The following is a 14,182-nucleotide window of genomic DNA, read 5'->3' on the forward strand; positions in this document are numbered from 1 at the left end:
GCAGCCATAAATTACTGCAAATGGCAAAACCGACAAGCCTCATTCAATGACCAAAAATTAGTTGGGTACCAGTGAAAGGACCCACTGTCTTCACCGATGGGTCTGGGAAAACTAGGAAAACTATTATTACCTGGAAGGAAGGATATGAGTGGCAGGTGTTGGAAGGCCATGAGTCAGGCTCAGCCCAGCTGGTTGAATTGAGGGCTGTCACCATGGCTTTTCAGTGGTTCGCTCAGGTTCCTTTGAATTTGGTCACTGACTCTGCCTATGTGGCAGATATAACTCAGCGCTTAGATTGTTCGCTTTTGAAGGAAGTGAATAATGCGGCTCTGTTTTCTCTATTACAAGCCTTGTGGAGTGTGATTCAAGCTCGAGTGCATCCATATTATATCTTGCATATTTGAAGCCACACCAATTTGCCAGTTTTATCATGAAAGGTAATGCTAGGGCTGACACGTTGGCTAACCCTGCATGGGTAGCTCCTCGGCCTGATAAACTTGCGCAAGCTAAAGCATCACACTGTTGGCTAACCCTGCATGGGTAGCTCCTCAGCCTGATAAACTTGCGCAAGCTAAAGCATCACACAATTTCTTCCATCAAAGTGCACATACTCTGGAAAAGCAGTTTCACTTAATGCCAGCTGAGGCTCGGGACATTGTCAGCTCTTGTGCTGACTGTCATGGACCCAGTGAAACTCTGCCCTCGGGGGTAAACCCCAGAGGCCTATGGGCCTTGCAGCTTTGGCAGATGGATGTAACACACATCTCCGAATTTGGCAGACTTAAGTATGTGCTCGTGTCTATTGACACGTTCTCCTCAGCTATGTGGGCGTCTGCTCATAACTGGGGAGAAAGGCCACGATGTCATTGCCCATTGGAAACTCGCTTTTGCGATTTTGGGTGTACCTTCTTCTGTGAAAACCGATAATGGCCCTGCCTATGTCTGTCGGAAGACGCGGCAGTTTTTGCACTTATGGGGCTTAGATCATGCTTTGGGTATTCTGCATTCTCCTACAGGCCAAGCCATTGTTGAATGCGCTCATGGTACTTTGAAGTGTGTTCTGAGAAAACAAAAAGGGGAAATGTTTGGAGAAACCCCACAGAGCCGACTAGAAAAGGCGTTGTATACCATCAACCACCTTACAGTGCCACCAAATTCAAACAATCCTGTTATTTTGAATAATTTTCTCTCATTGCAGTCTGCAGGCGAGACGTACCTGCCTTGAGCGAAGGTCTGGGTGCGGGATCTCCTCACTAAAAAGTGGGAAGGCCCACACAAGCTTATTGCTTGGGGTCCTGGGTATGCTTGCGTTTCCACAGATACTGGGGTACGATGGCTACCTGTGAGATGCGTTCGCCCTGACCTGCAGCACCAGAAGCAGAACAAACAACCTCCAAGGCAACCTTCAGATGATGCCTGGAATGCAGAGCATCCATTGAGTGACCCTTCTGATGATGACCAGGATGTCGACCGTCAGCCTGGTCCTTCTACAAGCAGAGACTGAATTTTAACAGAGACTGAATTTTAAGTTTCTCGTATTATGGAGTCAGATTGTTAGAGTCCTTAAGGCTACCCAGAAGTATTTCTTGTATTACGGAGTCAGATTGTTACACAGAATATTAGAGCCCTTAAGGCTCTCCAGAAGTAGTAATTGATATAGAGCCCTTAAGGCTGTTCGGAATTAATGACTGGGAGTATAGCTGGGTTTGCTAAATGTATGTTCTATACTGGAGAATCCCTCTGCCTGCTTTAAGTCAGTATCAGATTTAGACTCTGTTTGGTAACTGGCCACTACCAAACAGACTCCTTATGCTGGGTTTATTCTCCTTTGCAAGGGATCCAGCAAAGGATTACAAACGTGACCTTTTTGGTCCTTTTAAAACAAAAAGGGGGAATTGTAGATGCTAGCAAGGCCTGACAGAGGATTTTTCCTGTGAAACTTTCCTTTCTCATAAGAAAGCAGTTAGAGAAATCCAGCTTCTCACAGCTTCTCAGTGAAAGCTTTCATTCTCATGAGAACTGGATGGAAAACAGTTTGTAAGAATGTAAACCATTTCTGCACCTGCAGGTTGTTGTGAGAACACTAGAATTGTTTTCTGTCTTGTAAGATTAATATTTGGAAATGGGTGTCTTACTGCTCAACCTATCACCTCCAGAGGTGGCAGGCCAATAGGCCAATCATGTAGTTTCTCTTTTGCGAACCATGCTATAAAGGTTATGGGTGATTAAGCAGACCTTGACTTGGCCATACCTTGCAACCTGGACTTGTGTCGTGATTCGCCGTTCTCTGGGGAATAACAGCGACATATTATTCTTTCAGAACTGTGGCCAACAGCCAGAGTGGTTCCATGTGCTGCACTGAGGTCTCTGAGGTATTAAGCTGTGTCTCCTGGTTACTGACAATGGCATGTGAGTCTCTGGTGGGACTGTACAAATCCACTACAGGCCTGAAAAAAATGTAGAAAAGACTCCCTCAATACATCTTCCTAATTCAGAAATGCAGTAGAGTCAGAAGCAACAACAGAAAACAGATTCTTCCTAGTCCTAACAAAGTTTTGCCTTTCCTATATCCCTGGGGATCTAGTATTCTCATTGTCCCCAAAGTGATGGTAGCAGGCACAGCATGACTGGGTGAGGGGTGTACTCGTGTGTTTTTACAGTGGAGACAAATACAGAGCAAGCAGGTGGGAGAGATGCAATACTGCCATCCTCAACTGCTGCAGCTTGTAGACACATCTTTAGAAGATATTCCAAAGACACAATTAGGGACTGTTGGGGTTTTAGTTTAGTCCTCGGGTTTTTTTTTTTCTGTTAAAGGAATTTCCCCCCCTGCCCCCCATACATGTTGCTAAGGGAACAAATCGCTGATTGCTGGATACTTAAGAAAACAAAGAGCTACCCACTGAGGGTGGGGTGTGCCTGGCTACTCTTTTGTTTCACCTGGGTGTGGGGTCAGTTTGCTCTTGGTGTTCGGAGAGAGAAGCTGCTGGTTAATTTCGTCCGCTTTTCTTTCTGCGGAGAAAGATCCCAGGATCCCGGGCCCACCTTCCCTGCCCCGCTGGAGGCCGGGCTGTGGCCGCCCTGCCCCGCCGCCGCCTCGGGCCGTTTGGTTCACTGTACACGGCTGTGCTCGCCCCTGCTGCTCCAGCCTGCTGTTCCAGCTTGCTGTTCCATCCTGCTGTTCCTGAAGGTCCAGCCGGACACTGGGGCCAGCTGTCTGGGGGTTTGTGAAGCCTTTGTTCCATCCTTCTCCCAGGACCCCAGGCCACCGGTGCCGCGTGCTCCCCGAGCTCGCTCCGGAGCGCCCCCTGCAGCCGCGGGGGAACCATCGCACCTGCCCTGCTCACCGGGAGCCGCCCGCGCCCCTGCTGGCTGCGAGCGGAACTGCACCCGAGGGGAAAGGGCCTGACAGCCGAGAAGGCTGGCACTGGGTTTGTGATTGTTTGCTGTTACTGCCATAGTTATTGTTGTTTGTTTGACTGGTTATATATATATATAATAGTAAAGAACTGTTATTTCTATTTCCCACATCTTTGCCTAAAAGCCCTTGATTTCATAATTATAGTAACTCGGAGGGAAAGGGGTTACATCTGCCACTTCAAGGGAGGCTTCTGCCTTCCTTAGCAGACACCTGTCTTTCAAAACCAAGACAGGGATGTAATTAGATAATCCTGTCAAGAGCATCCTGGTAGCCAAGTATATTGTATGCAAGAAGCTGAAGAAGTAATATGCTTCTATCTGTGGCAGGGGCTGGGCCTGAAAACCGTCTGTTCTCCTTTATACCATTGAAACAATTTGTAAAGTTCCAATTCCATAGAAATCCAAACAGAACAAAACTGAGGAGAATCATGTTGATGAAAGGGCTCTTCATGCAAAGGACTTTGGGCAGGATAAAGGGTTTGTCAAATCTGAAGTCTTGGGTTGCCATTATATCACAGTGAACCTGGCGCTTGCATCTTTCATTTTGCTTTCTTAGGTAACAACAGCAGGTGGGAGGCAATGGGGGTGCAGCCACGGGAAAGTGCAAATGGATGGATGTAAGCCCAAGTAAGCTGTATACACCTGGGACACCTGGGAAGCTTGTGCAGCCCAGACTGAAATTTGTGCTTCTGTTGTGACTCTGAGGTTGTTTGAAGCTGGCTGAGGTACTCACACTACAGGCAGACTCCAGCTGCATGGCAGGTGAAGGTCACGGGATAAATCAGTTGCTAGTACTTTTACAAGATAAGGCAATGTGGAATCCCACAATGATCACATCCAGTTGGAATATGTCAAGGTATTGGCAGGACTATTTCGGCTTTCTGGGTTGCTTTTTCATCAGGGGACCTGAACACTCTGAATTTGATGTAGTAACTTGACAATGTTAAATATCATTAATGAGTGACATAAGGGAACTTGCAAATGACCATGCAGTTATGCAGTGTTTGCAGCATAAATACCAATTAACATTGTAGCTGTAGCTGTTTGTACTTAGTAGATTCTATCAGGGAATCCCACTGAGTAGGAAGGAGTGTCAAATGATCTGAAACAGGAGAAAATGGTGATAATATTAAACTGATAAGGAAAATCTTGGTCTTCCCTGTGATACATCTGCTAAAGCAATAGGGATGCTCAAGAGTCACAAGCAGAAACCTGAAAAGCAATATGTATGTGTCTATACATCCATCCATCTGTCCCTACCAAATTAGGCAAGATTAAGGAACTACTATGGCAGTTTCTCAAGGAATTTTCTGTAAGCTTTAGCCGCAGATGCTGCATTTTTGGATGGAGAGGCTTGGGACTCTGGATTTCACTCTGTGATTTATATAGAAATTGCCTGTAGAATGCAGCAAATATATTTATTTCAGCAGTAATCTGGAATGTTCTCCAGTGCAAAGATACTTCCGGACTCTCTCCAGAGCCCCCAGTAAAGGCCAGTGAGTCTGTCACAGTCACAAGCCACTGTGCTCTAGGAGCACCAAAATTATACACCAGCTCATCAACTTCAGCAGAATTTTCTCTGTCTGATGTATTTGTCATCTACTAGATTTTTTTCACTCTCATGAAAAGAGAGAAAGCAGACAATTAGCCAGGGCTGATTTTCACAAGGAAGCTTGGGAAGAAGAGCTTGTATTTCATTGTAGACAGAAATTGCTGATGCTGTTTCTTTCCCTTCCTTTGGCTATAAATGAGACCTGGAGAGGGGGACAGAGAGAACAAAGAAAAAGAATTGCTAAGATGCTGTACTGATCTTTATTCAGTAAGCCTATTTCTAATGAGGACCTACAGCAGCAGCAGGTGCATGGTGGATGTGCTGATGGAGGGTTCTCCTCTTAATGGTGAGAAATGGCATTTTAATAATATTTGCATCAGCATGAATGTGAAGTAATCCCAGTGAAATTGTGGTGTTTATCCTGGATTTGTACCAGTATCAAAGAAAGCAAAATCTGTCTGATTTATGTCAAGAACCTTCTTTACTGTAATGACTGAAACAGCCCTGTATTGCAGCTTCCCTTTCTGCAGGCTTAAAGATGCTCATCTTTTCTTTAGAACAAGGTTTGGGGATTTCATTTCTCGGCCCAATGGTAAACACTCTCTCCTTCCCATCAGAGATTGTGTCCACTTTCCTGATTGGAATTCTTGATTTTATGTTCAGTCTTAGCATATGTAGGAGTAACTCCATCACAAGTGCTGGAGGCAACATCTTTTATGGAGGCAACATCTTTTATACCTGGCCTCATATCCCTATTTCCTGCTGGGGTCGGAAAGGCACTTGTATTTGAAAGAAAGAAGTTGTAAAATAAATATAAAGAATAAACAAGTAGAAGTATGGAGAGAGGGCTGGAATTTGTATGGAAGAAACAGAAAGAAGGAAAGAGGAGAAATGCAGTGGAAAATTGAAGTGGTGAGATGGGGCATTAGGTGATGCAGATGGGCATTCCTTCCAAATCACATCAGAAAAGGCCCTGTCCCAGACCTCCCACCTCAGGGACTGTTGCATTAAAAATATGTCTGGCTAATCATTCTCAAGTGAATACTGTCAGCAAAAGGCATGTTGTGGGATAAAGTCAAAAGACTAGATCAATAGATGTGAATATCAAATGCACATAAGAGATGGAAAAATGCTTTAAATTGTGGGACTAAGACATGAGCATGGGTGAGCAGTACAAGAGAGAGAAGCACAGGAAGCACTGTGCTCTCTCAGTGTGTCAGTCCCAGATGACAGTTGTCAAGGCAGGTGACAGCCTGATAGATTGTTACCAGCACTGACATGCAAATGAGCTCTGCTTATTATGTGAGATTTCGTTTTAATGATGTGCTGCTTTTATCCTGTTTTCCAGAATCAGAGAGAGCTGGTCTAGATTCTGATCTCTGTTAGATGCTGTTAGTGGTTTTAACTGAAATCGAAATGCCTCTTGCATCTCATCAGAAGCATAATTCGGCACCAACTCCACTGGTCTCACTGCAGCTGCTCCTCTCTGATTGGAGTTGGAAGGATTCTGTAGGCACAAATGCATGCAAGACCAGGGAATGCTCACGGAACCTGCAGATGGCCTTAAGTTAGTGTAATGTAGCAGTTTGGAGAATCCATTAATTTCCCTTCTCTCTTTTGTTCTTTCTCCTCCATGGAGTTGAGGTGAGGTTTAACTGCAATGCTGACTACTAATCCCGAATACATTATCTACACCTCTGCTTTGTTAAACCATTCAGTTTTGCACAAGGATTAAAAAAATCTCCCTGCCAAAACATGCCTGTTAACTCAGCATGTCGGCTGACAGGCAAGAGAGAAGAGCCTTGGGAATGTCTCTGTCATTGCCATACAGGCCAGGCAGTGAGACACCTCATGTCCCCAGCAATTTCTGGAGCAGATCATAGGGACATCAGTGTCATGTTGATCTCGTGTCTTTTTCCCTGCCAGAGAAATTATAGCAAAGGAGGGCCTGGTGATTGTTTAGTTCTGTCCCAGTTAGGAAGGGAGTGGAGCCACACTTCATTCTTGTGTCATTATTTTAAGTTTGCTCAGCTCATTGTTCCAGCATGGTTTTTTGCGTGTGTGAATTTAGCCCTCTAGAAGTATCAGCAAATATTTCAGCACACCTGCAGAGTCAATTCACAGTGCCTTATCTAGGTCTTGGCTCTGTCCTGGAAAGACGTTCTGTAGCAGGAAGGATTTAAGGTTTATACCTCACCCATTCCCCATTTAGCAAGCATCTCCAGGTACTATCCGCATCTGCGATTCCACAAGCACTGTAAAAGATTGGTACACTTCTGGTCCTTCTGGCAGGACAAATTTGATTTTTGCTCTCTGTTACAGACGGCTGCATTTCAGTTGGATTAGCCCATGCCCGGAGCTCAGACTTAAGCCAGTTTACGCTTTTATGGCAGCTTACACACTGCCCAGGGGAGAACAAGCAATACCTGATCCAGCATAAAGTCAGAGCAGGGCAGATACATAGTGTACACATTGCTTGGGATGTTTTGTCCAGGACTGTCATCCCAGCTGGGATAATACAGAATTTGAACAGAAGGGATGTTGTGGAAGATACCTGCAAAGGGAGAAGGAGACTGAGTAAGTTGAAAAAAGGCAGAAAGAACTAGAGACAAAAAAGTTAGTGGGACCTAATCCTGTACTTTATAGAGTTCTCTTTAAGAAGCAATGACTGCCCTGAGTGACAGCAGTATTTATATCGTATTTTATTATTTTCACTCCACATTTACAGACAGAATTAGGATTGGGGGCCAGAAATGCTGAGTACCATACTGGACCTGACCGTTGGTGTAAGGGCACAGCTCAAGGTCTGTGAAGAGTCAGGATCTGCAGACAGGCAGGAAATCTATTCTACCATTTATCAGTTCTGTTCCATGACCTCTTACCAAACATCAGCAAAATCCCTTCCTTTCTCCAAAGAGCAGAAAGCCATTTTACAGAAGTGGAAACAGAGACAGAGAGAGAGGAAGGCTCTGTGTTCCAAATGAGGCTATCCATTTTGGATTACTGTGTTTCCTCCTAAAACATGCACCAGGTTTCTGTGAGATCCTGAATGTTGCCAGAAGAAAGCCAGAAACGCAACCCAGGAGACCAGATTGCCTGAACAGGGGTGCATGTCCTACCCCAAAGCAGCTGAAGGTATGATCCCTCCATTGAAGGCAGAGAGCAGTCTGCAGCTGGAGTGCCAGCTGAAATAGTTCATGGAAGAAAATATTCACTTAATCTTTAGTTATTAAAACCAGAGTTAATTTTGCAGTTCCTCTGGCAGGTTTTTGGTCATTAGGGCACTGGCAATGAGTCTTTTCCAGCAATACAGCTATTGATGAGTCTCTGAAGGCTGATGTCACTGGGAGGTTGGAGATAGCTGTGTCTCAGGGCAGAAACTGAGCAAGGCAAAATTTAGCCATGCTCTTAAACTTTTTTTCTCTCATCTCAGAGAGATGATAAAAATAAAGACATGTAAACTCAAAAAGAAAGAATAATGGCTTCATCCTGCTGAGGGACTATATTTAAAGATTTTGGCTAGTTTTCATCCTAAGTGCTGCTGACTTGAGGAAATTCTTTTGATCATCTAAGCCTTGGCTAGAGTAAATTGCTAAATCCCTTTAGATTCCTTGGGATTTACAACAGATGCTGAATGAAAGATTTATCTGTGGTACACAGACCTCCACGGCCATTCAAAGCTCTGCTCTCCCCAGAGGCAAAGGGCAGCATCAGAGGAATCATCTTTAATCTGTCATCTATTGTGCAGAGGTCTGAGAAGGTGTAGGGGTCACCTGATCCTACCCAGGGCACAAGGATAATTTCTAATGAAAGGAAGTCTTGAACAGGGACAGCACTCCTTGGGGAGAGAAGGTCTTCCCTAGAGGGTCAGGGTAGCTGTGTATAGGAAAAAGGAATTAAGCCTAGGCAACACTCTGCAAGATCTGTTTGCATTACTTTGTTTTTTCTCCTCCTGTCCACACTTTTGACATCACACAAAGGCTTGGGAGTAGTGGGAATAGCTTATATGTTATTAATATTTTTAACTAGCGGCCAGGCTAACACAGCCTCACGAAGTCAGCTCCGTTTCCTGCCCTCTTTCCACTTTCTGTGCCTTGACTTTTCTGTTCTGTTTGTCTGAAATGAACAGACATGAAGCGAAATGACTTACAGCCTCCCTCTTTCAAGCTCAAGACCTAGAGGGAGAGTAGAGCACTACTGTATTTGGCTTGCAATTTGTGGCTCCACTGCAGTGCAGCCTTTCCCTTTCAAGTGCTAGCATGCCCAGAATCCTTCTCTCCCATTCCAAACCTAATAGGCATTCACCACCACCCTGCTTTCCTGCTCTCGCTATCCCTATACTTTGTAAAGCTCTTCTTCTACAAGCTCCAATCTTCCAGATGTTGAATGTTCCCTGGGAACATTCTGTGAAGTCTGTACAAGACTTCACACAGGGAGCCCAGATGTGATAAGTGAACTAACAGTTACGTGCTTCCTCACTCATTGCCAGAGGGATCTTGGGAACCCAGCAGGATCCTTGCTCAGCCTCCAGGGAATAAGCAAATAGGCTACAAGGAGAAAAGGACAGTGGCATTAAATTTGATGAGGCTTTTTCCCCTGGGACACAGCCCTAGCTTGCATTGCAATTGTAAGGTAGACACACGACATCCCCGACCTCCCCTGAAATGACGTATTAGAGTGTTGCTGCTGTTTTGAGGCTTCTGCTGGTGAAGGAGGTGGGAGCTATGCCTGGAGTCAGCCAGCAGTGGGAAGCCACCACACACTGGGATTGCAAGAAGAATACCCACCAAGCGTGTCTCCTTCTAGTCTTTGCTGGTTGAGAAATTGTTCCGGCTCTAAAAGCTTCCAACTGGTACAGCTCATTCTTCCTGCTTAGCTCAATGTGTTTTCAAACACAAGCCTGAAACTTAGCAGATGGTAATTACACTTTGACATTAATATTTAAACCACAAACTCAGTTAGCACACTAATACCATCCCCAAAGGCTACTGCTCATTTAAGTTTCATCCTTATGAGACTTAATTATTGTCAGGGATGAATCCTAAAAGGCAAGAAATATTACAGCTCAAAGACTAAACATTCCCTTGATTATTAGAGCTGCAGGATTTGGGCACAGAGTATGCAAAGGGCCTTGGCTATGGTGGTAATATTAATACTGCTACTAAAATCCACTGAGTTTTTAAATCCTAATTTTAAATAGCTACTGAGATTTATTTGCAATTACAATTATACAGACATTTCAGTGTTCAGTTAGTTTAGCCAAAGAACAACTTTGCAAAACTGAGCTGTCATTACCTGTTGTACAGATGGAGACATAGCAATGTTTTGAGGGCCTGACCCAAGGCAACATCAGGGCTTCTTAGTCTGAGGTGGTGGGAGTAGCAGGTGTCTGATGCTTCAAGCTTGTTGCTTAGCTATTCTTCAGGCTATTTCTCCAAACTAACCTCTTTATAGACCTTTTATAAGAAAGAACCCCGGGATGATACATTTTCAAATCAATTTGTGCAGGTGCAGTGAAGCTCCCAGGATATGAAGAGCTAGCCAGGCATTTGGGATGTTTTGTGGCATTCTGAAACACACTTTGTTGTGTGCAACACAATAGAATAATCTGTTACAGAAACACTAATAATAAAGTTGGATTTTCTGCTGATGTAACTCCAGAAGCATCAAGAAACTGAGCTGTGAAGGGAGTTTAGCTAAACACAACTTGTTTTGATCCTCAGTCAAAAAACCGAGTCTGTTCAATTACCCTCCTGTCTGAGATAACAGCTGCACCCTGGGGGAGAGAACAGTGAGCTGGAGCAGGGAGGAAGAATTCTTTGTGTGTCCCTACATTGACAGGAATCCCTGGCAGATACCACCCAGCAGTGGATGCCAACTGTTCTGGAGGAGCCAGGCTGCTGTTGCCAAGATCATCATAGGGGATATATGAACTCAACCAAGTTGTGCCCTGAAAGTCAGAGAGTGTCAGAGGACTTTCTCAATCAACAGTCAGGATTTCTTGTCCTTGGCAGGCTTCAGATGAAGACCAAAATCAGAGCCAAATCAGATGCAGGTTAGAGGCTGCAATAAAGAGGCTGTCCTGCTGCATTAAAGGTGTCACTGTGGTTAGACTGGTTCTTTGTGGTTAGTCTGGTTAATGGCTGGAGTGTATCAGGATCAGGCCACATGTACAGAGGTGATTCTCCTTCAGTTCTCCTCCAGCTGCACTTTGCTGAGGATCTCCCCATTTTTGAGTGGAAACAGATAATTAGCTAGAATCACCAATTCCACCTGGCTTAACAACAGCTGTTGCAAAATGGCTTTCTTCCAGTCTTCTGAAACGAAATAATGGATTTACAAAGGTCTGGTGAGAACTGAAGCCAGGTTTAAATTTGCCACTTTCTGTTTGGAATTGGACCTTTTACAATGTTGCACTGGACCCAAGCTTACTCCAAAATTTTACAAATCTTTTCAAGCCTCTGGCTCAGCCTGGGGTGAATTTCAAATCTGAAGTTCTAAGTATGTGAGCTCCTATTTCAAGATGTCATTATTGACATTTTGCATTGTTCAGATAAAAATCATAGCCAGAAAGGTGAATTCTGTTTTTCCTTCTGCCTCCCTCCCCCTTTTTCTCAGTTTCAGTGCTGTGCTGGATACTTAGTAATGATGTCATATGTGGTAGGAAACCCAGACCTCATGGAAGGAAAGAAATTTTTTGACATGCATCTTTAGATTAATTACTAGTTTCTTTAATGTCTCAGAGCCTTTAATGAAGGGTAGTGCAGACTCTGCCACTTATGTCCAAGGAAGGGCAAGTCTGCTGCCATCTGCTCCCTCAGCCTAAAACTAATGAGTGCATTTACTTCAGAGGGAGATTCATAAAATTCCACTGCCCGAGGATGCTATGCTTGATGTTTAAAGAGTAGCCTCCAGAGACTGCTTTAGCCAACTGTGCTCCATTTCATTTAGAAAAATCCATGAGAAGGTTCTCATTATTCACAAAAAGGTGTGTGGTTTTTCCAGGGCTGTGGTATAGTAGATTAAATCCATCATTTACATTGCTCAGGAAGAAGGGCTGGTAAGCTCACTCTGACCACTCTGGCAGATGATTTAAAAAATAAATACAGGCACAGTGGATGTGAAGTCTGTGTTGCCCTGCACAAATGTGATGTGTGTAGGATGCTGGAGCACCAGTGGCTATTTGCATATTGGTGTAAATGATGACCCAAGGAGCAGTGAAACAGGGAGGGTGTAAAAGACAAGTGAATATCAGAAGCAGGACTAGAGGTCAAAGGTCCTCCATACTGCCACTGCACTGCATTGATTTCACCATACCCTTCTAGTCAAATTAGATTTGTCCTGCCTTTGAGTGTCTAACTGCTCTCTACTTAACATGCAAGTGCAGTGTTTTAAATGAGAAGCCTTGACTTGTGGAAAGAGGCACTGACATTCAATCTATATTTATATTCACAGGCAAACAGCCCGCGGACTCAGATACACGCTGACAGTCACTGAGGGCCCCACAGAGGCTGACACCAAGAGCCTGAATGATTGGTGTGTTTACCCCATAAATTCGTGGTTTAAATGCAGATTCATACAGGGGTGACTCTGTTACTTTGACTTTAGCCCATGTAGTCTGGCTGGTGAAGAGGTGAGGTGCACACTGCTGTGTCTGTGTTGGATGTCCAACTGGCTTTGCCTTGTGTCTCAGTCGAATACTGACCTGAACAATTTTGTGTACATTTTTTTCTCATTTTAAAACACCAAGCCTCATAATTTTCTAAGTAGATCTTTAGGGCTGTAGCCATGTGACTCCCATAAAAGACAGCATTCACATACTACATTCTTATGTGCACATCTCTCCCAAAGCATCCTGAGATGCAGCTATGAAGAACCATTCTGTTTTTTGGCTGTTGCCAATCAGGGAAGAGTGGGGAGTTCTCCTGTTGTGTTGTCTGGTGAAATGTTATGTTGTATGAAGTTCGGAGCACCTGCTTCTCCACACAGGGAGAAGGCTGAAACTGCTCTCTGGTGCCCTATCAGTGCTGCCAAAAAGATAAGGAAGGAATTGGGGTCAGATGGGTAATTGCTAAAATGAGAAATATGCTAAGTGCTCATACTTTTTAGCAGTGGAGCTTTATGCACAGTGAGTGGAATGAAATTAAAAAGTGAAAGTGAGGTTCTGTTGTTGCTATTGCTGGAGCTGGTGTGGTTGTAGAGGGTACGATACCAAGCACTAACACAAAGAACCACACAGCAGAGGCAAGTTGCCCTGCACAATCTTTATTATCTGTAATACACAACTTTCTGAGCATGGTCTATTGGCCCATTATTCGTCAACCAACTGTGTGTCAACAGATGTCTGAGTAGCATTTTGGCAATATTTGGGATGGTACTGACCCAATGGTGGCTGGTGCAGGAGTCTCGACAATGACACAGCCTATAAAAATGAAAATTATACAGAATGGTTTTAAAGCTTGGTTTATAAGAGACATGGCACATTTCTGAGGGGCAGATGAGGGTGCCTAGTGCTTTAAAGAAAACTGAGCATTTTCCAAGACTCACTTCTGTACATGGGTGAGAGGTGCCCTGGGAATACTGATGATCAGACCAGCTCAACAAAGGGCCCAGTTCTGTCATAGCACCTGACTCTATTTGAGCAGTTAAATTTGTTGTGACATAAAATCCTATTGATGATTCTGAGAGACACTTGTCAAGAGGTAATAAAAGGGGAAGAGCATTCATCTGCAATTACCTTAGATGCTTTTAGTAATGAAAGAATGAATTTTGCATGCAAGTGAAGCTACACAGAGATTAATTTGGCCTACAGCTATATATTTTTGTCAGTTCTCTGTACATTTTTCTTTTCAAAGTCTATTTTTCTGCTCACTATTTGCAAAGAGAGATTGATCATGACACAGAATAAGCACAGTAGCCTGATGTTTGGGTTTTGGGAGTTCTACTAGGTTTTTTTTTCTGTTAAAGGAATTTTCCCCATACGTGTTGCTAGGGGGACAAATTGCTGGGTGCTTAAGAAAAACAAAAGACCTGGCCACAGAGGAAGGGGGGGCATCTCTTTCACCTGGGTGTGTGGGGAGTCAGTCCTCGGGATCTGGACAGAGAGAGAGGCTGCTTCTTTGCCTGCCTCCCTTCTATGGGAGAGACCCCGGGATCCCAAGCCCGCCTTTCCCTGCCCCGCTGGGAGCCGGGGCGCCGCCGCCCTGCCCC

At 44.4% G+C, this 14,182-nt stretch overlaps 1 protein-coding gene and 1 long non-coding RNA gene across 2 annotated transcripts in view; both read left to right on the forward strand.

Moving 5' to 3' along the window:
• LOC108446898 (endogenous retrovirus group K member 9 Pol protein-like) overlaps positions 1–2,250 on the forward strand; it is a 6,756-nt gene extending 4,506 nt beyond the window's left edge. The window contains exon 2 of the mRNA XM_017735010.1: positions 1,320–2,250. The gene's annotated coding sequence lies outside the window, so the exon portion shown is untranslated. The remainder of the gene's footprint in view (positions 1–1,319) is intronic.
• Positions 1–14,182, forward strand: part of LOC108446899 — an 81,006-nt gene that overhangs the window by 48,727 nt on the left and 18,097 nt on the right. The window lies entirely within an intron of this gene.

Source organism: Corvus brachyrhynchos, unplaced genomic scaffold (assembly GCF_000691975.1).
Source record: "Corvus brachyrhynchos isolate BGI_N302 unplaced genomic scaffold, ASM69197v1 scaffold395, whole genome shotgun sequence".
Taxonomy (NCBI): domain Eukaryota; kingdom Metazoa; phylum Chordata; class Aves; order Passeriformes; family Corvidae; genus Corvus; species Corvus brachyrhynchos.